This window comes from Maniola hyperantus, chromosome 8 (assembly GCF_902806685.2).
Source record: "Maniola hyperantus chromosome 8, iAphHyp1.2, whole genome shotgun sequence".
In the NCBI taxonomy this organism is placed as follows: domain Eukaryota; kingdom Metazoa; phylum Arthropoda; class Insecta; order Lepidoptera; family Nymphalidae; genus Maniola; species Maniola hyperantus.
The window spans coordinates 2,869,337-2,892,648 of record NC_048543.1 but is presented as its reverse complement, the minus strand read 5'-3'; the positions used below and the strand labels follow the sequence as shown (position 1 = coordinate 2,892,648).

Genomic DNA, 23,312 nt, shown 5'->3' with positions numbered 1-23,312 from the left:
CCGACGCGCACGCGGGATATGAATTCACTTTCTCAGACAACGACCCCTACTAAGGGAACTTGAAATATTTATTACGAAACGTTCGTCGAGTGTGTTTTGGGATTTGTGTGGTGCTGCGTGGTGGTGGTCCGTATTGCTTGCCTGGTGGCTGCTTTTTCCTGCATCTTTAGCAGTGAGAGGGCAGTCGGTGCATTTCGCATGCTGCATGTTGCACCATACAGATTCGGCCTGTTTCAGTGGATTATAGCAAATTAAGCATTTGGTTCATTGTATATCATGGACTTCCGCAAAATAACGCCTGCTTCTATACAATATTTATTATTATGACAAGTTCGCGCTTGACTGTGATTGCGACGCGTGACGTAGCTTTTTACACGGATGCATAATAGCTAATCTAAAGAAGTAAGTATAGCCTAACGCGGTGTCCTGCGTGAGCGACGAATACTACGCGACACGACGCGGCGAACGCGATCAACTCAACGGCATACCGTGCTTGCGGGCAGACTGCCATATACGCATTACGTCGTGTCGCGTCGCGTCGCGTAGTATTCGTCGCTCACGCAGGACACCGCGTTAAGCTACGGCCACAACCACGGATTAAGACGTGATAGAAGTATTATCGAAATAAGTGAATTTAAAATGCCAAGCTCCGTGGTAGGGGAAAAGCAAACCCTCGAATAAATTTACTGCAGGGCGGAGAGTTGTAGACTCTGCACTCGAGTGGACCGCGATATTAACATCTATCGTCGTCCTTTGGTTTTGCTCGATAAACTTCAGTATGTCCAGTCCTGCAGCAGCTGGTTCCGTCCACGTTGGTAACCAATTTTTCGTCATCAGCTACGAAATAAGATTTATACTTTGTCTTTTCGTAACTGGTTATTAAGCCATACTAATATTATAAATGCGAAAGTGCGTCTGTCTGTCTGTCTATCTGCTAGCCTTTCACGGCCCATCCGTTCAACCCATTTTGACGAAATTTGGTACAGAGATAACTTGGGTCCCGGGGATGGACATAGGCTACTTTTTATCTCGGAAAATCAAAGAGTTCCCATGGGATTTTTAAAAACCTAAATCCACGCGGACGAAGTCACGGGAATCATCTAGTCATTTATATTTTATCCGTGTTCGTAACGGAATAAGTTTAATGTCTTTTTTTTACTGGTTACTAATCAAGGCATAATCGGATTCGTAACTGACTATAAAATGGAACCATAAATATAACCATATATATCCATATCCAAACTTAATATGATAAATGCGAAAGTGTGTTTGTCTGTCCGTCTGTCTGTCTGCCTACTAGCTTTTCACGGCTCAACAGTTTAACCGATTTTGATGAAATATGGTACCGAGTTAGCTTCCATCCCGGGGAAGAATATAGACTACTTTTTAATCCGAAAATTAAAGTGTTCCTGAAAAGATTTGAAAACCCTAATCCACGCCATCCACGAAGTCGTGGGCATCGCGATTGTCTAGTTTTTGGATATATTTTTTATTTTCTCAGCAGTTCTGGGGCATCGTGAGATCATTTAGTTCCTGGAACGAGGGTCGGAGGGTGCAGGAACGCTAACTCGATATCGCCCCCTACGAGAGAGATTTATTAATCCGTCTCCTTAACGCGCTTTAACTGGGCAAATTGAAAAATTATGTGCCGACGTCTTAATCCCCTCGTCTGATCTGGGGAACTACTGCGATAAACAGTTTGAAAGTTTAATACAATATGTGACCCCTTAGTTAAAAAAATACAATGTAGGTACTAGGACGCCCGGACCCTTGCATGGACTGGGCTTTTATAATTTTAAGACCCTAATTGTACATACAATTTTATCAAATCTGATCTTGTTTATTTGTTTATTTTTTTGAGGTTCACGAAATACACCTACCACTGCAGAAGACAGAAAATTGGGTTATTTTTTAGCGATTTTTAGCCCATCCGTTCAACCGATTTTAACTAAATTTGATACAGATAGGTATGCCTTACATCCCCGGGGACGGACATAGGCTTTTTATCCCAATTGAAGAGTTCCCACGGAATTAAAAAAAAATCTAAATCCACGCGGACGAAGTCGTTGGCATTTTCTAGTCTCTATATTATATGTATTAAAATGAATCGCTGAATGTGTTGCTGATCGCAAATCTCAAGAACAGCTGATCCGATTTCGCTAATTCTTTTTTTATAATATTCCTTGAAGTACGAGGATGGTTCTTACGGAGAGAATTTTTTTTTAAAAATTGCCTGAAAAAGAATCGACTGTTGGCGGTACGAAGTTCGCCGGGTCAGCTAGTTAGGTAGGTATATAAATGGAAAAATCCCCTCTTCCCACCAAACAGTAAAAGAATAACAAATATATTAGCACCCCGAAGTTATCCCCTACTCTCTATGCCGACTAATCTCCTGGTCGTCAATCAATTACTAATATAGTTTTTACCCCATTTCTCCCCACTTTCTGAGAGTTCCATGTTATTAATGTATGTCTGTGACTATGTTAAATCACTACCCATATAACTATAGTCCGCGACAGGTCAAGATGGCAATCGGGGTAAGAGGCGGGGGAAAGCCTCGTACACCCGCACGTCACCTGCGCTCGCCCGTACCGGGTTAGCGCGGGGACTGTGCGGGTGTGCGGGGCGTTCCGTCTCCAATTGCCATTTCCTATTGTTGCGTACTAAGTACTTATATCATGTACCAACTCATATTACGGTACAAATGCGAAAATGTGTGACTGTGTGTTCGCTGATTTCTTGGTTTGTTGGCTTGTCCTGCAATCACGTCGAAACGGAACGATAGGTCGACGTGATTTTTTAGATTAACAGGCAATTTTTTTCCCAGAGAGTCGTAGTTTCTACGGAATTTTAAAACCTAAACCTACGCGAACGTAATCGTGGGCATCAGCTAATATGGATAACACCTATAAAAAAACAATAAAAAATAGTTTTTCTTCATCTCAATCGTTCACTCTTGACCAGAAGAATTCATATAAATATAATAAAATAATTTCTATAAATTCTTCACTGCTGCTCGAGCCACATCCCTCCAGCGACTTCTGTTGGTGGCATTACGTGCACAAACGGATACAGACGTGTTTTTCTTAGCTTCTGAAAAAAGTGATTAGAGTTTTGATATAGGGGTGCAATGGGTATATGAACTGCAAACCCCATGAACTCACTACAGGTACTCGTACTTGGCGTGATGCGACCGTTCGTCTGTCTGATTGTAATTGATTATCTCCTATTTATATTAATTAAGACTTGAGGTAGACTAGGCATTAGCTAATTAATCTATTGCAATAGAAATCTGTCTCCATACACTTAGCTGTAGTTAGTAGTAGGTATTAACTGTTTAGTTGGTCTAGCTTGTGGCTTCATCACCATCACCAACCAATAGACGTCCACGGCTGGACATAGGTTTCTTGTAGGGACTTCCACACGCCACGGTCTTGCGCTGCCGCCTGAATCCAGGCTCCCTGCGACTCGTCTGATGTCTCGACTTGACAGGTTTTTTATTTGTGCTCATGCTATGAGTTAAAGATGATGATATAAAAATAGAAATCTGGGGTTTTTCAATGAATTTAAGGCATCCGTACGAAAATATCATGGCTCATGCTTCATAACTATGAACAATCATAATAACTTAATATTTTTCTTGGGCAAAGTAATTAGTGGAGGGGTCCGTCTAGTTTGCTAAGAAAGGAAGAAACTCGCTAACAACTCGGAATAAGTGATAAATGGTGGTTAATGGCCGAGGGGGAGACTTTGTCTTTTAATCGACATCAAGAATATTATATGGTCCTATTGAAGAACTTACTGTTATCTTTACTTGCCTTCACTTATCTATAAGGCTTTCTATACAACGAATTTTCGTGTCTCGGAGAGCACTTAAAAGCGTCGGTCCTGTGTCAAATCTCTCTCCGGTTGTGTCGGATTTCCGTCCCATCGGTCTATGAAAGTGAGGGACAAATGCACCTGAGGTTCAGAATGACCCATCTATAGTACGCGACAGGTCGACATGGCAATCAGGGTGGGGACGCCCCGCATACGGGCGTGCGGGATAGCATGGATGACGTGCATGTGTGCGGAGCGTCCCCCTGCTCATACCCCTATTGCCATGTTGACCTGTCGTGAATTATGATCCTTGGGTATTAAATATAGGTATCTCATTAAAATAATCACTTTCAACTTTTAAGAAGCAGTTAATAGATATTCTTATACATCAGCTGATCTAAAATTTTATATGTACAAATATGCACTAATTAACAGCTTTTATTTTTATAATAGTTTTTTTACCTAGATTTTATTAAATTTGTATAACGCGAACTCGCCATCCTCACATAAACTTTAACTGTTTCTAGAGGATGGCGAAATGTTTATTTTAAAATGTATTATTGAAATTTACGTGATCAATAAAAAAAAAAATGCTTAAAACATCTCAACCAATTGAAGGGCTCGACTCGACGTCACAACAAATCAACGTCAGGCACACGCGAAGTTATAATTGGCGAACACAATCAACAAGACAAACTGGGCTTAATTAAACACTGTCGCCGTTTAAACAAAAAGAGGGTGCAAGGGGGTGGGGATGACATTCTTTAAGCCGGAACACAGCGTCATATTCCAAAAGATTCTAATTCTAAATAAGCCTGTACTGTCCCACGTCTGGGCAAAGGCCTCCCTCCGATCCTTCCACCATTTCTTATCCCGTGCCTCTTCAGGCCCCGTAAGGCAGTGGTCCGACCGCCGCGCCCGGCGAGAAAACGACTAACTATCGGCGATTTTCTCTCAAGAAACGCACAATAAATGTACATTCCGTGTAAACGAAAGAGATGCATATATCAAAAGTGATGTATATACTGTGACGTCATATAGATTGATATTGTAATGTATTTCACTAAGAAAACCAATTATTATCTACCGCTTCACACAGAACTTTATTTATGAGTCTGACAATATTATGTGTGATCTCATCCAGTCCAATTTTTTTTTTTTAATTTTCAAACATAAATGTATTCTAAAATGTAAGTAGAATCCAAAGTACAACGAAATGACATCCAGCAACTAGAAAGGTTACCTTTCTTAATATTTTTAAATCCGGCTTAAGTAGATGTCGCCGTCGCTTCCCAGACAGGAAAAGCCGTCCAACCCTCTCTGGTGCATTCCGACAACATTATTTCGCGTACTTTTGTGACCACAAAGGGCAAAAGTGGTTTAGTAAAGAAGATGCCACTGCGATACGATTAGCCTTCGATTTATTTTATCACTAGCTGATGCCCGCGACTTCGCGATGTAGGTTTTTTAAAATCTCGTGGGAACTCTTTCAATTTCCGGGATAAAAGGTAGCCTATGTCACTATCCAGGTCTTTAACTATACCCATAAATCAGGTTCAGTCACATGATAAGCGGTTAAAGTTCCGTTACTGTTACGGTTAAATTTTAAACATCAATAAAACCGGCCAAGTGCGAGTCAGGCTCGCGCATTGAGGGTTCCGTACTACAGTCGTATTTTTTCGTCATTTTGAACGATAATTCAAAAACTATGATGCATAAAAATAAATAAAAATCTGTTTTAGAATGTACAAGTGAAGACCTTTCATACGATACCCCACTTGATATGGTTATCTCACTTCGAAAGTTGAAAATACTGATTATTAGTTCATGACCACAATTAATTTTTTTTGTGTGATCTAACCCTAAATTCACGGTTTTCAGATTTTTCCCCAAATGTCAGCTATAAGATGTACCTACCTGCCAAATTTCATAATTCAAGGTCAACGGGAAGTACCCTGTAGGTTTCTTGACAGACAGACAACAAAGTGATCCTATAAGGTACGGAACCCTAAAAAGTGGGCTGCACAAGCTTGTATTCATACCTCTAAATGCAGTGATAATAGTCTATGTCTAAATGGTCTAAACTTAACAAAGCCCTGACTCAAGTACAACCTATTTTGTTTTTACTTACGGTCAAATTTTAACGGTAACCGTAACTTCAATCGCCTGCCATGCAACAGGACCTTAATGTCACTAACAGCTTACAAAGTAAGTAGGTAATGTAAAGTAATATTGATAGCTCATAGCACCTACCGTTACAAGCAAATTGCCGGTAAAGCTAACATTAAGCTTTCAAGAGATTGCTCATAAACGGTCAGATAAAACTCCGGTATACCTACCCACTGTGACACTTATCTGAGCCAGTATCCATAAACCAGAACCTTAGAATATGTAAGAGCAAGATGCATCAAAAAAGATTAATTATTTATGTATGAATCGCTGAATGTGTTGCTGATCGCAAATCTTGACAACAGCTGAACCACTTTCACTACACTAGCGGCACGCTATGATGGCCGGTTTGACACATTACAATAGTGATGTGGAATGTCAATTTATTCTCGAACAAAAAACAATTAAGTTTTGTTTTTGTACCTGATTAAATAGGTTTAATAAAACAAAAATGTATATGTTTATTTAATTTATTTGAACGAACTGAATATTTGAACGAAAATGAATATACATACTTTATATGCACACAAGAAACATATGAATACAAAAGATACCGAAAAAGGTGCCACAAAAGGCCATAATTAATCAGATTCGTCCATACTACTATTTTCACTGTCGTCACTGCTATCATCACATACATTAATAATTATATGTTCGTTTTCTATAATATTATCTATTTTCACATCTCTTTCATAATCTTCCCTTATTAATTTAACAGTTCTATTCACAACCTTTTCCCAGTCTCCTTTAGTCACATGTTCACAAGCTTCTTCTAATAATTTTAGCATTTTTTTTGTGGTAAATGGGGGTTCTGTATTGTGTCTTGCAGCATATCCCTTAATTTGAGCCCACACCAACTCAATCGCATTATACTCACAATGGTAAGGCGGTAACCGTATAACTCTGTGCCCATGTTCTAATGCTATTTCGTCAATGACGTATCGGATCTTGGTTGGTTTGTTTTCTTTTAAAAGACGTACTAATTCCGCTTTTAACATATTCATGTTTGCATCTACGCCATTTTTACGAAGCCATGCGACGATATCAGCTTTCTTTTGGGATTGGGCAGGTGGCTTGTCAATTTGCATCGAGTGGTATGGGGCGTTGTCCATAATTATAATAGATGGTTCAGGGAGGCTACACAACATTGAGGTAAACCATTCAGTAAACTTTTCTCCATTCATGTCTTCATGATAGTCTCCAGTGGTTTTTGACGCAAAAGCCATGAGAGAACCTTCGACAAACCCGTTGATGGTTCCGGCGTGACAAATTATAAGTCGCGATCCTTTTCCTACAGGAACTTTGGAAGTAGATGCTGCTGTGTCATCGTTCCAAGAACGGCCTACAGTATGGTTAGCATTAAGCCATGTTTCATCCAAGAACACAACATTTTGCCAATTTTTGATTTCTTTCACTTGCCGTAAAAAAGTATACCTTGCCATCGCTATATCAAATCTTTCCATCAATATTTTGCGTTTGTTACATTTTTTGTATCGAAATCCAATGGTCTTCAAAATCTTCGTTAAAGAACTTTCCCCACCGAAGAATAATCCAGCTTCCTTCAGTGAATGCACCAACTTTTTTCTTGTTGGATACTCCTTCTGTAAATAGTAGCCGTAAACATGTCTTCGGATAGCATCGGCATCAAAGCTATCGATGCCTACGACTGGTTTTGCTCGTTTTCCTCTTTTTTGGTGTGTGAAGTTTATTTTCTTCTGTGCCAGTCTCGCCATATTTTTTTTTAGTTATCCGTCTAACAGTTCGTTGTCCAATATTAAGCGCATCAGCTACGCGTTCAACCACTGACGTTATAGGTAAAATTGGCCCTCCATTTTGAGCTTCACGATCGAAATAGTTACGAAGGCGTATTAGGAACTCACGTGTCTGACTATTTAGAACAGTTCTCTGCGTACGTTCGGTCATATCGACGAAATCCACAACAAAGGGCTTGAACAGAGTCCAAATTAACGAGCAAGGGTCAACAGTAATGCAGTATCAATATTTGAAATCCAAAGCCAGGTCAAAACTATATCACAATCGCATTGCACTGACAGTTTATACTTTTCGAAGCAACGTCAATTCGAAACTGCTTTGTTTTGCATTGAGCATTGACGCGAGTTTGCCGGAGGTAGTAGTTGTGCTAGCCAGCGATCCTATGTGACGATCGTATTAGATTCCATTTTTAAAAATTTATTGATATTTTTTTGCGATTTCAGAGGTTTGTCCACATAGTGAAAATTGTTCATATTCACAAGTACATTCACCCCTTAAATGGTGCAAACTGATTTTTCTACACTTGTATACATTTAAGAAATCAATTTAATAAATAAATTTTGAGTCCTAAACCTAAAACTACATTCGATAAAATTTATGAATCTCTGCACATCACTATCGTCAATAAAGTAATACAATTATTTCCTTCAAAGTCGTTATCAATTAATACGGAACTTCATGAGCGGACAAACGTCAAACCGGCCATCATAGCGTGCCGCTAGTTTAATTCTTTTTTCATAATATTTCTTGAAGTACGGGAATGGTTCTTAAGGAGAAAAAAATTAGAAAAAAATGGACTGTTAGGCGGTACGAAGTTCGCCGGGGCAGTTAGTCTATCTATATATATAAAAGGAAAAGGTGACTGACTGACTGACTGACTGACTGACTGATCTATCAACGCACAGCTCAAACTACTGGACTGAAATTCGGCATGCAGATAGCTATTATGACGTAGGCATCCGCTAAGAAAGGATTTTTGAAAATTCAACTCCTAAGGGGGTGAAATAGGGGTTTGAAATTTTGTAGTCCACGCGGACGAAGTCGCGAGCATAAGCTAGTACCTAATAAAACGAGGCATACTTATACCTAATAGTATGACATGATCAAAATTTAAAGAAAATGTTAACATTGTAGCTATCAAAAACCTTTCATATGAGGAATCTTTACTTCATCTTTGACGACCGGCCAAGAGAAGCATTGATCCAATCATCCACCTTTCATTACGCCATAAACTCGCTCGTAAAACTGCACTTTACACTCGCCGTGAATTTTTCATATTGGTTTTTTCACGTCCGTGCTTTGTAATAAAAGAAATCACTTAAAAATTGCAGCTGGGTGCGGACGGAGGGATGATTTCTTAAGATTCATGCTACACACGGTTGCCGAAATCGACAATCAAAAATTAGTATAGAGGATTCACTTCACGGCATACAAAAAGCAGTGACATCCTGTAGGGCGATTGTCTAAAACCTGCATCAATCATTATTACAATCTCAATTGTCCTGATTGGTTGAATTTGTGCGATTCTTCTTGCAACAATTCATTGTGGCCAATAGTGAGCGAGCATTAACCAATCAGAGGTGATTGCGATCGTGACATTGTAGCTGTCAAACAACCGCGGTAGAGCCCCTGGTGGTTAAGGCGTTGTCGTTTGGGTGTCTGCCAATCCACACTTGGCCAGCGTGGTGGACTATGGCAGAACCCTTCTCATACTAAGTAACGTTGTATAATATTTAATTTAATTCAAAGGTATCTAAATATATAAAAGGAAAAAGTGACTAACTGACTGACTGACTGACTGACTGATCTATCAACGTACAGCTCAAACTACTGGACGGATCGGGCTGAAATTCGGTATGCTGATAGCTATTATGACGTAGGCATCCGCTAAGTTTGGATTTTTGAAAATTCAACCCCTAAGGGGGTGAAATAGGGGTTTGAAATTTGTGAAGTCCACGCGGACGAAGTCGCGAGCATAAGCTAGTTAAAAATAAAAATAAAGTGTTCCAACCTATTATAAAGACTGTAAGGAAGAACCCCGTTTCTGAACGTTTCATTATCGCTCGATCAACTATGCGGTATTGGTTAATAGAAAGATAGTCCTATCTAAAGAAAAAGATAAGTTAGGTAAGCGATCCATAGACCTCAGCATCTCAGAATACATAATAGTACTTCTTATATACTACTGAGCATAGTTTTTCACGTTCGAATTTAGAATGACTCTCTCCGCTCTTTCTAGGCAGATTTCGAACGATATGAAAAAAGCTCGACTCTCACAGCTGCCGTATATCACCAACCACTAGGGTGAAAACAACAGGGTGCTACCGTTGAATAAAATCTGGAGGCACACTCCAGGGGTCGCCACTCGCCGGTTCAGCTCAAGCAATAGAAGATTAATACTTGTTTCCTTTGTGTTTCCTTGACAAATAACGCAGGGACGTCCTCCCTTGACATTAGTCTATGATGCATCATTTGGTATTATGCGCACAACCTCTACTCTACACGATTTTTGAAGAAAATACAAGAGGCTGTAAGAAAATTTTATTTTTTTGGATCAAAGAAGAAATCCTGATAGTTTTGTCTGTCCGTTTGCGGGATGTGTCAGCCACAATTCTCAGAGATGAAAAATGCTTATAGAAACTTCAAGGAATAGAAGATTAATACTTGCTTCCTTTGTGTTTCCTTGACAAATAACGCGGGGACTCCTCCCTTGACATTAGTCTATGATGCATCATTTGGGATTCAAGAATACCAACGGCAGATCACGGTAAGTTTTTAAAGAAAACGCTGCAGGAAAATAGTATTTTTTTTAGGATCAAAGAAGAATCCCTTATACCTACTAAGTCTTGTTTCTCCGTTCGTCGGATGCCTCAGCCATCATTGTAAGAGATGAAAAGTGCTTATAGAAACTTCAAGGAATAGAAGATTAATACTTGCTTCCTTTGTGTTTCGTTATAACGCAGGAACGTCCTCCCTTGACATTAGTCTATGATGCATCATATGGTATTATGCACACGACCTCTACTCTACACGATTTTTGAAGAAAATACAAGAGGCTGTAAGAAAATTTTATTTTTTTGGATCAAAGAATTTTTATTTGTCCGTTTGTGGGACATGTTAGCCACAATTGTCAGAGATAAAAAGTGCTTATAGAAACTCCAAGCAATAGAAGATTAATACTTGTTTCCGTCGTGTTTCCTCGACAAATAACGCAGGGACATTCTCCCTTGACATTAGTCTACGATGCATCATTTGGGACTAAGCACACAACCTTGCCATACAAACAGTTTAAAGAATACCAACGACAGACAGATAATTTTAACTGACTTTCAAAAAGGAAGAAGTTCTCCAATCGACCTGTTTTTCTGTACTACTACTACCTACTCGTAGATGTCTTAGTTAAATTGTATACTTACCTTGTTGAAAGTTTTTACCTCATTGATCACTTCCAAAGTACCTCTAAATCACTACCCCTATTATAAATACGAAAGTGTGTTTGTTTGTCCTTCAATCACGTCGCAACGGATCGACATGATTTTTCGCATAGGTATAGTTTAAGACCTGAGAGTGACATGGGATACTAATTTTTATCCCGGAAAATCAAAGAGTTTCCACGGGATTTTTAGAAACCTAAATCCACGCGTATGAAGTCGCGGGCATCAGCTAGTATAAACATATTTTTTTGCTATAAATATTATGAGCATTATAATAATAATTCCGCCTTGGATTTGTAAGGTAGGTGTATCTAATTACCGAGTGTCGGTAATGAGGCTACGGATCGTGCCAGCGCTGATTCTGTTGGAACAGACTGATTGCTTTAATGAATAATCCAATTACAGCGCTTCTTACGCCAAGTACCTACCTAAATTACTTGTCAAACGTGTTTGTACCACTAGGCTATAAACGCTTCATAAAGTGGTGACAGTCTATTAGTCGAGAGTCAAGACTTTGGTCTCCTATTCGAGGGATCCAGCGTTCGATTCCGGTGTGGCGGTTGCCACAGTAGAAACTAGATGGCGCTGTTCAATCGATAACATTTCATGACGTAGTCCCGAACAAATGTACCGCTGACAGTAATCACACTAACGGAGTTTTCTGCAATCTGGACTATAATATTATATAGAAGTTTCAAGATACAACCGTCCGCCCAGCTGGCGCTACCGAGCACAACCAACCGCTCGGTGGGAGATCTCCCTTTGGTACGGTCGAGCCTGCACACCGCTTACGTACTCCCGGGCTAAAATTCGACGTTATGTATAAATTTAAGCAATTTTTTCAATGTGTGTTTTAAACTTTTAAAGCAAAAAGAGTGGTAATTAAGTAGGTAAATAACTAAGTATATATCTGCTAGAGTTAGTTTTTTCACTGGTAGGTATCATGTTTTAATTGTCAGTTCCCCGTAACAAGGTAGGTATATACTGCGTCTTGCATTTCAGCAAGAAACTACTTATTTACCTTTCGAGTCAGTTAGAGAAAAATAGATTATACTTGTTAATATATTATATCGAAGCCTTGAAGAAGGACGCGGCCTTCCTTTAGATACTATAGCATATTATATGATACTGTGAGGAAAATGCCCAAAGGGCGTATAGCCAATAAATTGTAGTTTATATTACTTTAGCACCTAATAATTTATGTCTCGGTATTCCCTCATCTCATCATTATTCACCGTATCTGGTCCCGCCCTTACATTGTACCACTTAAGCAAAACTCCCTTCGCCTTGAGGTTAGAAGAGCTAATCTTTTCATTAACATGCCGGCGTCAAGGGTACTTATCTCCCATAGATACACGAATATAAGACCAAGTACACACAATATCACGTTATTTAAATTACTGCGACTAACCGATGCCTGCGACTTCGTCCGGTTTTTCTAAATCTCGTGGGAACTCTGGGATAAAAAGTGGCTTACATATGTATTAATCCAGAATGTAATCTATCTCCATAAATGTAGTAAAAAAGTGGTAAATTAAAAGTAACTGACTATTCATAAGTACTTGTAAAAAGTTTACATGAATAAAAAACCGGCCAAGTGCGAGTCAGGCTCGCGCAATGAGGGTTCCGTACTACAGTCGTATTTTTCGACATTTTGCACGATAATTCAAAAACTATGATGCATAAAAATACATAAAAATCTGTTTTAGAATGTACAGGTGAAGACCTTTCATATGATACCCCACTTGATATAGTCACTCACTTCGAAAGTTGAAAACACTAATTATTAGTTCGTGACCACAATTTAATTTTTTTTGTGTGATCTAACCCTAAATTCACGGTTTTCAGATTTTTCCCCAAATGTCAGCTATAAGTTCTACCTACTAAAAACTACTACTACTTCTAAAAATGGGCCGAATTGAGAACCACCTCCTTTTTGGAAGTCAGTTAATAAAATTGAGCAAAAGAAAGGCAAAAAAAGATACGATCTGAGAGATTTTTATGTAGGTACTATCCTTAGATTTAAAAAGTCATAAACAGGATATCAACATACAAGTGTATGAATTTCTATGAAAGTCAAAAGCCCTTTTTTCTAAGTATTTGCACATTAGAAAGCCTATCAAAGGATTTAAGGACGCGGCAAAATCTTTTGCGAGTGCTTCTTTTTAAAAGTAGATACTACTCAAAATATTTTCACTTATACAAGAAACAGTGATTATTAAAAATAATCTGTATATATAAAATTCAAAGTCCTGACTGACTGACTGACCTATATATCAATGCACAGCCTAATCCGCTGATCCTAGAGACATGAAATTTGGAGGGTGTATTCTTTGTAAAGGTTAGGTATCCACTAAGAAACGATTTTTCGAAATTCCACTCCTAAGTGGGTTAAATAAGGATTTGAAATTTATGTAGTCTATGCGGACGAAGTCGCGAGCATAAGCTAGTAAAGTGCGTGCATCTTGTGATTTTTATTATGACCAGTTTTTAAAATGGCATTCGTATGGTTTTAGTAAATTCATTCAGAATTCTTTTTCTTCTTCTCTTTAAAAGTATGTACTCCAATAAAACCTAAAGCTTGCCTTATCTAATTACTATAAAAATCATTCCAGCGTGGAATGGTGCCAAGAATACTGGTTCTTCTCTTTTAGATCTTACAAAGTCTAAAAATATTTCTAAAAGTCTTGTGGATCATGTGCAGGACACCGAAAAATTGTATTTTTAAAGCAGAGCTATAATTTAAGTACTCCTAAACCTAATTGCTCCGATCTGTGAGAACAGCACGCGAAAAACGCATTAACATAATGCTACTAGCAGGGGAAAATGCACCTGTTAATTGATTACCTTCCACATCGTTCATAACGATATCTAGTGCAAGGTAAAGACTGTAATTAGGTACATTTGAAGCTTAGCTTTCTCAGAGCTTTTACACACTCTTTTGAGTGCTAAAAAGCGCGTCAACATTGTTGCAAACTTATCCACTTGTCTGCAGTAATTTGTGTCTAGAAGTGGTCTAGGATCAAGGCCTAACTACCTAAAAAGGTTTCACTATTATCATCATCATTGTCAACTGATAGACGTTCGTTGCTGGATATACAAGTGGGTCTCTTGTAGAGACTTCCACGCAACATAGTCATGCGCTACCTGAATTCAGTGGCTCCTGCGATTCGTTTGGTTTATTATTTACTAGCTTATGCCCGCGACTTCGTCCGCGTGGACTACACAAATTTTAAACCCCTATCTTACACCCTGGGTTGATCTTTAACTATGAGATTTTAACAAATGAGCTTAATAAAATATGTCATACTGCTAATTGCAAAAATATTAACTACAAAACTTCTTTATAGACACTTCAAAACTGACAGACTTTCATACAAACTTCAAACCCCTATTTTACCCCTTCAGGGGTTGCATTTTGAAGAATCCTTTCTTAGCAGACGCCTACGTTATAATAGCCATCTTCATACCGAATTTCAGCACGATCCGTCCAGTAGTTTGAGCTGTGCGTTGATAGATCAGTCAGTCAGTCAGTCAGTCAGTCAGTCACCTTTTCCTTTTAAATATATAGATTTATTTTTATTTTTCATGCACCGAAATTGTAGTTACATAGTGGTAATAAATTAATTAACATTGGAAATGCTTATCTCTGAACAGAGATTTTTTCCAGCTTCCCATTCAAGGTTGTGAGTAAGGCGTATTAAAAAGTGGAATAAGTGTTACAGTACTAGAATAATTATAAAATGAATACAAGAATCCTTAGTTAATATATGTATATATAAAAGATATATATTTTGTCTATGGTATCTAATATCTTGTAACAAATACCTAGAGAAAATACTCATATGCATAATATAATATGTAAAATATAATATATAAAATACTCTATGGTAGAGAAGAGTCAGAATATGCAGATTGATATGTCATAGTCAAAGGTCCTCTAACGCTGCGCTTTCCGGTGCGAGGTCGCCATTCCAACACCTTGGGAACCACTTCTGAAGATTTTTCGAACTATCATAGTTACATAATCCTGCCTATTTCCCACTGAGTCTGAGCTTTTTATGAAGACCATAGCATAGTTGCGCCTAATAATATCGTGTGCAAAGGCTCTAACAAACTTGTTCGAGAAACTTAATTTATTAATGTGGAAGCTCTTCCAAAGTAGGTAAGATACAGTTTCAAAGTAAACTTCGGCACGGTAAGTTTAATATGACAAAAATTATAATTGACAAGACCGTATAGAAAATGGAAAAGATTTTATATCCTGCAGGTGATGTTCATAAATCATAACATTCTGATACTGGGCCACTGGATTCTGAATTCTGGATTTCAACGTCTATCGGTTGATGATGATGATGATGATCTACCCCAGCATCGCTGGAGTGGAATTTTGAATCAGTAGGTAAGGATGCAATTTGCAAAAATACTGAAATAGTTATACTAAAAGCCCAAATACTTACCAATTATTATTTAAATACAAATTTGTATCTATCAAAATTTCAAGTTTCGATTTCCAGTGGCTTAGACTATGTTAATAGATCAGTCAGTCAGTCAAGACGAGTCTTTTTATATCGCCACCGTATTATTCGTCGTCGTTTTAGGCAAATTATTAGGAAAAACTATTTCGATAATTTATGTCTATGGTACATTTTACCAGGGCAACAGGAATATCAAAAGGGTCCCGTATGTCAATATTTGGTGTTGCCGGAACAAGCAGCAACAATTCAGAACAAAGATGTCTTAGTTGGAACAGATAAATTCGCATGCAGGTGCGTTTGATCTCAAGTTTGTTTCCGTTGAACTACGGAACTCAAACATTTATGCTTATCTCTTTTCTTTGCAGACGTCTATCTATGTAGCATAGTGCGTTTTTTCTTAGTTTGCTTAAAGGATAAACAAATCGTAGAAACAGTCTTGGAAAAAAGCGTGAGCGACGCGGTTGTCCAGCGCTTCAGACCTTGCGGAGTTAGATTTTTCTCGTTTGATGACAGTCTGCGGCCTAGCTGGGAGCGGGTGCGTCCTCAGAGCGGCCAGCGGGCGCGCTGGCATACTCTCCATGCCACTCGGCACCCACTCTCGAGTTTGTTCTACACGCTGGCTGCCCCGCAGGACCGCAGGCCTGATGGGCCGCAGATTCATTGTCAATTCGCGGTAACAAGGTCGTATGGGCCATAATGCTATAGTGTGCCTCTTACGCAATTCAGCGAGAAGTTACTTGTGGAAAACTAAAGTAATTATAGTGAGCATACGGATTAGAACCAAAACACAAAACTGCGATGCGGTTCTGCATCGTCAAAATCTGCGAGCTTCTACGACGTTTCTTAACAACTTTACGAAATAGACTGCCTGTCTGGCAGAATGAAAACACTGTACAAAATATCATCAATATAAAACCACAAAAGGCTAAAATAAAACAGGTCAAGTGCGAGTCAGGCTCGCGCACCCAGGTTTCCGTAGTATAGAAGCCCTTTCATATGATACCCCACTTGACATAGTTATCTTACTTTGATAATTGAAAATACTAATTATTAGTTCATGACCACAATTTAAAGGATTCTAGCTCAACGGGAAGTACCCTGTAGGTTCCTTGACAGACCGACAGACAGACGGACAGACAGCAAAGTGATCCTATAAGGGTTCCGGTTTTCCTTTTGAGGTACGGAACCCTAAAAATACATCCAGTACTTACTGTCCACTATCCGTGAATGAATGGTTTGATGGTTATCCGAACGATGACAGCGAGACGCCTTGCGGCGCGAAATCGCATCGCATCGCAGTTTATCCGTAACAAATTCGCAACGCATCGCAACGCAGTTTTGTATTTCAGTTCTAAAGCTATCTTGTCCGTACCCAATCAACGGTCCTGGTAGGGTGGTAGCTACTTACATACCCGACAGGTCTATCCATCATTCATAATCCTCGATTTTATGAAAACAATACCTACCCTAAAACTTTTGATCACAATATTGAAGTAGGAACCCGTTGGTTGTATTAAAAATGTTGAATTAAATATTCTGCTACAAGAAACAAATTTGAGTCCATTGTCTATCCCCACGGGTCCTCTCTTGCTTGAGGATTAGGTTCCGGAGAGTTTACCTTTGTGCTTTGGACCCTTGATTCTGCCCACTTTAAGTGGTTTAGCTTACGCGCACTATGATAAATGTAGATTTGATCATTAAAGGAAATAGACCTTTATCACTTTTGTGTAGAGTTAAAAATAACTTGTCCCATGTACCGGAAAATATACACAAAGATTGTTTATAAAGTAGAATACATCTATCTTCTCTATAATATAAAAATTAATCACTAAATGTGTTGGTCATCGCAAATCTCGAGAACAGCTGAACCGATTTCGTTATTTCTTTTTTATAATATTCCTTGAAGTACGAGGATGGTTCTTACGGAGAGAAAAATTTAAAAAAGTTGAATCGACTGTTAGGCGGAACGAAGTTCGCCAGGGCAGCTAATTAAGAATAACAATCTTACACGACAAAAGTATTTAAATATAGAAAGAGAAACTGTCTGGAAACCCTCGTACAGTTCAAGCAGCTGGATCTATTAACGTGTTTATGTAAATGTTTATCGATAATGTTAATGTAGACTCATTTAAAAAAAGGATTTTCAGGAACAAAGCCTGAGCAGACCATTCACTATAATTATTATAATTTTACCATTATTATATTGGTGTTATTATAGTTAATGTTATTATAGGTAACATGATACCATTATTTTATCATTACATTCATCATATTAATCCTAAAAGGATTACCTTTTAGGATATCAAATCTAGAGAAAATATAAAAGAATGGTCATAATTTTCAAAACTGTTAAAATTAAAACGGAAAACATATACCACGTAGGTACATTTTATTTGACCCTTTATCAAAGTCAAATAAAGAGTATGAAACGGTAAGCAAATGGTGAACTAAAATAACCCCGGGCAGTCTGGTATCAAAGTAGGGATCAGTCAGACGTGTGTTGCTACTGAGCGAGCAGTTAGCATTCAGAAAGACGCCGCGAGCGACTGCGATAACATCAGCACTGCGCTGACGAATGCCGCGAATGAATGACCAAGATTAGCCAGCTTCAAGACGTGCGTGCAAGGATTTAGAACTAGGACAAACTATATTATTTTTATGAGAGATCGCTTATATGTTATTAAATCCACAACAAAACTGAAAATTTGTAAAGAATATTGTAATTTTTTCACGCATGAAAAATGAGAAAGTTTTGGAAAAAATAGTAAGTAACTGGAGTATAAAACGGTATGCAAACACAGCCAAGTTTTTGCGTGCAAGGATTTAGAACTATGGCAAACTATATTTTATGAGAGACCGCTTATAGAACTATTAAATCCACAACAAAACTGAAAATTTATAAAAATATTGTCATTTTTTTCATGAGAAAGTCTTGGAAAAAATTGTTAGTAACTGGAGTATCAAAGTAGGGATCAGTCAGACGTGTGTTGCTACTGAGCGAGCGGTTAGCATTCAGAAAGACGCCGCGACCGACTGCGATAACATCAGCACTGCGCTGACGAATGCCGCGAATGAATGACCAAGATTAGCTAGCTTCAAGACGTGCGTGCAAGGATTTAGAACTAGGACATGGTAACTAACATACCAACATTTAAACAAGAGTAAAATATTCTGTCCGAATCGGTGGTAGTATAAGTGACACATGCTGTCCTACATGAAAAAATAGTATCATTTCTAATTCTGTACTTTTGTTACAAGAATAGAATACCCACGACTGTTTGAATATAGGTTTTTAGAAACCCCGCGGAAACTCTTTGATTTTTCAAGATAATAAGTAGCCTATGTGTTAATTAAAGGTACCCTATAAGCTATCTCTAAATCATTTAAAATATTCACGGTTCCTCGCTGTTCTATCGCAGAAAATATCAAACTTTACAAAATCCAAAAGATTGCAGTAGTTTTAAAAGGTGCTTAAGTAATAAACTCAACACATAGCATTGCATCGACGAGATGACTTCGATCCGCACCGCAAATCCGATTAGTCTACTAACTCCACGATAGCCGCTTGTAAAACAAAACCTAAACACAGGTGCCAAAATATTTTCACTGAAAATATCAGGCAGTAGTCCGACCGCCGCACAGTGAATCGTCTAGAACAAGCTAGCTGGACAAAAACATTTTTTTGTGGATTCTAATTATTATAGCTATGAAAAATGATATTTTGTTGTGATACTGCATAAATTATAAATAAATAATTATTTAAAGGTTACAGAATTTTTTAAAATAAAAAATCAAATTTGGTGTAAAAAATAATATGATTAAAATCAGTAATATAATAACAAGTTAAAGAAGAAAATAAAACACAACATAAAATACCAGTTAAAATCACTTAAACTACCTTAAAATAAACAAAACCTAAAAGTATACAATAATATAATTAATTAATCAGAGCACTCATCATCACTTTCACAATCAGACGAATCAGATATCACGTAATCTTCTCCATCACACGGTTGAATATTACGTGATTGATGTGTTGGTATTGAAGGAGGGACAATCAAATTTAGTACTTCTACTGGTAATTTCTCAGTCTTCTTTCTTGGCACTTCTCTGAGTGAGTTTATTACAGGATCGGATGTTATCAAGAGCATATACAACAAGTCTGCACTTCAATCAAACGTTCAACAGTTTTATTCAAAATAGCTTGAAGCTTAATATCAGCGCGCGTTTCGGTCACGGAAATGTCTTCCTGCGAAGGATAGAACGATTTTTTGGCTTTACAGAGACTATGATAAGATGGAAACACTTCATGTCCCGCCTTTAATGACCACTTTCGCGTCTTTTTATAAGCGTGACTGGTACACGTAGAATCTATATAATAAATAACACTACAAACATCACCACCAGATTTCCTTTTTTCTGGAGATTCCGAACTTCTTATCAAAGAAGCTACGTTTCTGTGACCCGACAAACGATGTGCCACTTCCGCAGCTGTAGTTAACTCACAAGCACTGCACGATTGCACTAAATCTTCAACCCTGCGTTTTTTGGTTTTGAAAGATGTTTCTTCAAAATTCTTTATAGGTCTCCCTTAGGCCGACTTCCTTCAGATGATGTGGAAGGACAAGCCTGATGTATGCTAACTTTAAATTGTATGTCTGTCCCCTCGAGCCAACTTTTATTTTTCTGAAGAAAACGATCCTCCACCATTTTCGATGCAGCCCACTTTTCAGCTAATTTTGACGAAACACTTGCTATTTGTGACTGAATACTCCTCCGTGAGTCAGGAGTCATATCAGTTATAGAAAATTTTTCAGTAATAAAACTCATTAAACGAGCATTTCTCTCTTCTTTGGCATGTTTCCGTCACTCTTCGAAAAATTCTATTTTCGAAATGGAATGCACGTGTTCTGAAAAAAAATTATTACGATGAATTGGAATCGTTGTAGTATTAAAATTATATATCATATTGAAGCTTAGAGTAGTAGCTATATTATATAAAAAAATTAGACTGGATACATGTGGATACAAAAAGTTACATTCCTTGGAAATAAAGATATTTAAAAAAGACGACATTTTTTTGAGTGTTTTGTTCAAAAAATTTTAGACTACACATTATCTGTTATTAGAATCAATTTGAAGTAAAATAAGAAAGTACTTACCCTCTAAAGTAAAATCCATCATAGCAGAAACTATAATATTCAGCACAAATTTTAATAGGTGTTCTCGAAAGCACTGCACAATTGCAACTAAATTGTTTACGTAAATGTAATTACCTTATCACCTGACTTCAAATGTGTATAACTTATCGTAATGGAATGTTTGGCGTAATTATTACCTGGATTAATGATCCCTGGTTAATCATTAGTGACAAATGACCATCAATTAAGTGATTCTTTGAATTGACTTTTGTCCACCTAGCTTGTTCTAGGCGATTCACTGTGCGCCGGCGAGAAAACGATTAACTATCGGCGATTTTCTCTCTCAAGAAACGCACAATAAATGTACATTCCGTGTAAACGAAAAAGATGTATAAATCAAAAGTTGCTTTCTGACTGTCTACACTGCCGGCGATGACTCGCATTACTAGTTTTGTCGCTGAGCGACGAGCTATCAAAAATAAATTCGCTCAGCGATATTCGTTCAGCGATGCTCGCTCGCTTGAACACGTGTAACGCGCGCGCAGGTTTGCACAGGACTGAGCGACCGCGGGCGAATGGCGCGAGGAATCGCTCGTCGCACTTGCACACTCGCTTATAGCCCGGCGACAAAACACACTCGCTTCCCGCTGATCGCCAACTCGTTTAAGTTTCTAGTTCTACTCGTTTCTCGTTTATCGTCGGCGGTCAGACCACTGCCTTATCATCATCATGATCAACCCATCGCCGGCTCACTACAGAGCACGGGTCTCCTCTCAGAGTGAGAAGGGTTTTGGCCATAGTCTACCACGCTGGCCATCTGGGGATTGGTAGACTTCACACACCTTTGAGAACATTATGGAGAACTCTCAGGCATGCAGGTAAAACGCGGCAAGCTTATATTTTCGGAAGAGTTTCTGAAATACAACGCGTAATGTTCAGCCAATATTATTCACCCCTAACTAACCAGCCTACACATCGATCATCCACCCCGTAATACACTGAAACTCAGTTACCACGCTCGCCTACATTATCTTTAATACAAAATACAAATACATCGAGCAAAATGGCAATGTATGTAAACAAAGAGGGAATTCGCAAAACAGACTAAGTAAAATCAAATAGGAAAAATATGTACAAGAAGATAATAATCTTCTAAATATATATATATCTTCTTCGCGATTATTCGCTCCAGAATAGCTTCCTTTTGGGAGCGACTACGGCACTCTAATAATGAGATTCTCCGGACGATGTGTGAGCACTTGGATGTCGCCATCTACCGGTATTGGTTGACGCAGCATCGCAGTGCGAATCGAAAATAATGATAGAAATACTATACAATAATACATTATTGTACTTATTTTTGTTATTACTTTTATTGTAGACTTTAATTATTTTTATTTTATTTATAATTTTATTGACTTTTGTAATAATATGGGTACATTTTGCCTGAAATAAAGAACATTATTATTATTATTATTATATAAAATGAAAAGGTGACTGACGGACTGACTGACTGACTGACTGACTGATCTATCAACGCACAGCTCAAACTACTGGACTGATCGGGCAGAAATATGGCATGCAGATAGCTATTATGACGTAGACATCCGCTAAAAAAGGAATTTTGAAAATTCAATCTCTAAGGGGGTGAAATAGGGGTTTGAAATTTGTGTACCTAGTCCACGCAGACGAAGTCGCGAGCATAAGTTATATATCCCATAGCTGCACCGCTCACGTATCGCAAGCCCTCATCCTTGGCACACATCCTTCTCGCATCCCAAGCTTTAAATAGTACGTAAAAAACTTTATTGAACCACTTTCCACCAGAACTAAGCTATGCTTCAAAAATCAAGCGATCCTATAATATTGGTAGGTTTGACTTCGTAGCTTAGCAACGTACCACATCTCTATTGGAAAGGCAGCCTTAGGCCCAAAATTTTCACAATAAAATTGGCATACCAAAACTTTGCCAATAGGATATTCGGATCCAATGAAACGGTACCGGAATTCTAAAAACAGTTTGAATAGTCAAAAACGTTTGTAAAAGTCAATAAAACGCAGCCCCACAAAAGGTATTGTGCTGCGATACAAAGGTTTTTCTCTGAATACCACTGTCAATCGACCATCGGAATTGAAAACTTGATTCTCTTACGGCTGAAACATTTATAGAGCCTGTAGTAAGCCTGTAGTTTGCTCTACCTGTAGGTACGAGTAGAAATCACTACCCCTATTATAAATGCGAAAGTGTGTTTGTTTGTTGGTTTGTCCTTCAATCACGTTACAACAGAGCAAAGGATCAACGTGATTTTTTGTATGGGTATAGTTGAAGAACTGAAGAGAGACATAGGCTACTTTTTATCCCGGAAAATCCATACGAAAATTGTAATAAGCTACCCGTGCGAAGGCGGGGCGGGTCGCTAGTGACAGGTAAAAGTTTTGTAAAAGTCATCAGCACAACTGAAAAATCTTGTGCCCCATAGTTTACCTACTTCTTAAAA

The 23,312-nt window shown here is 38.2% G+C and overlaps 2 protein-coding genes across 2 annotated transcripts in view; both read left to right on the top strand.

Moving 5' to 3' along the window:
• The window catches only part of LOC117984450 (kinesin-like protein CG14535), a 437,285-nt gene that overhangs the window by 133,382 nt on the left and 280,591 nt on the right, over nt 1-23,312 (top strand). The window lies entirely within an intron of this gene.
• Nucleotides 1-23,312, top strand: part of LOC117984389 (ATP-binding cassette sub-family G member 1-like) — a 300,050-nt gene that overhangs the window by 266,409 nt on the left and 10,329 nt on the right. The window lies entirely within an intron of this gene.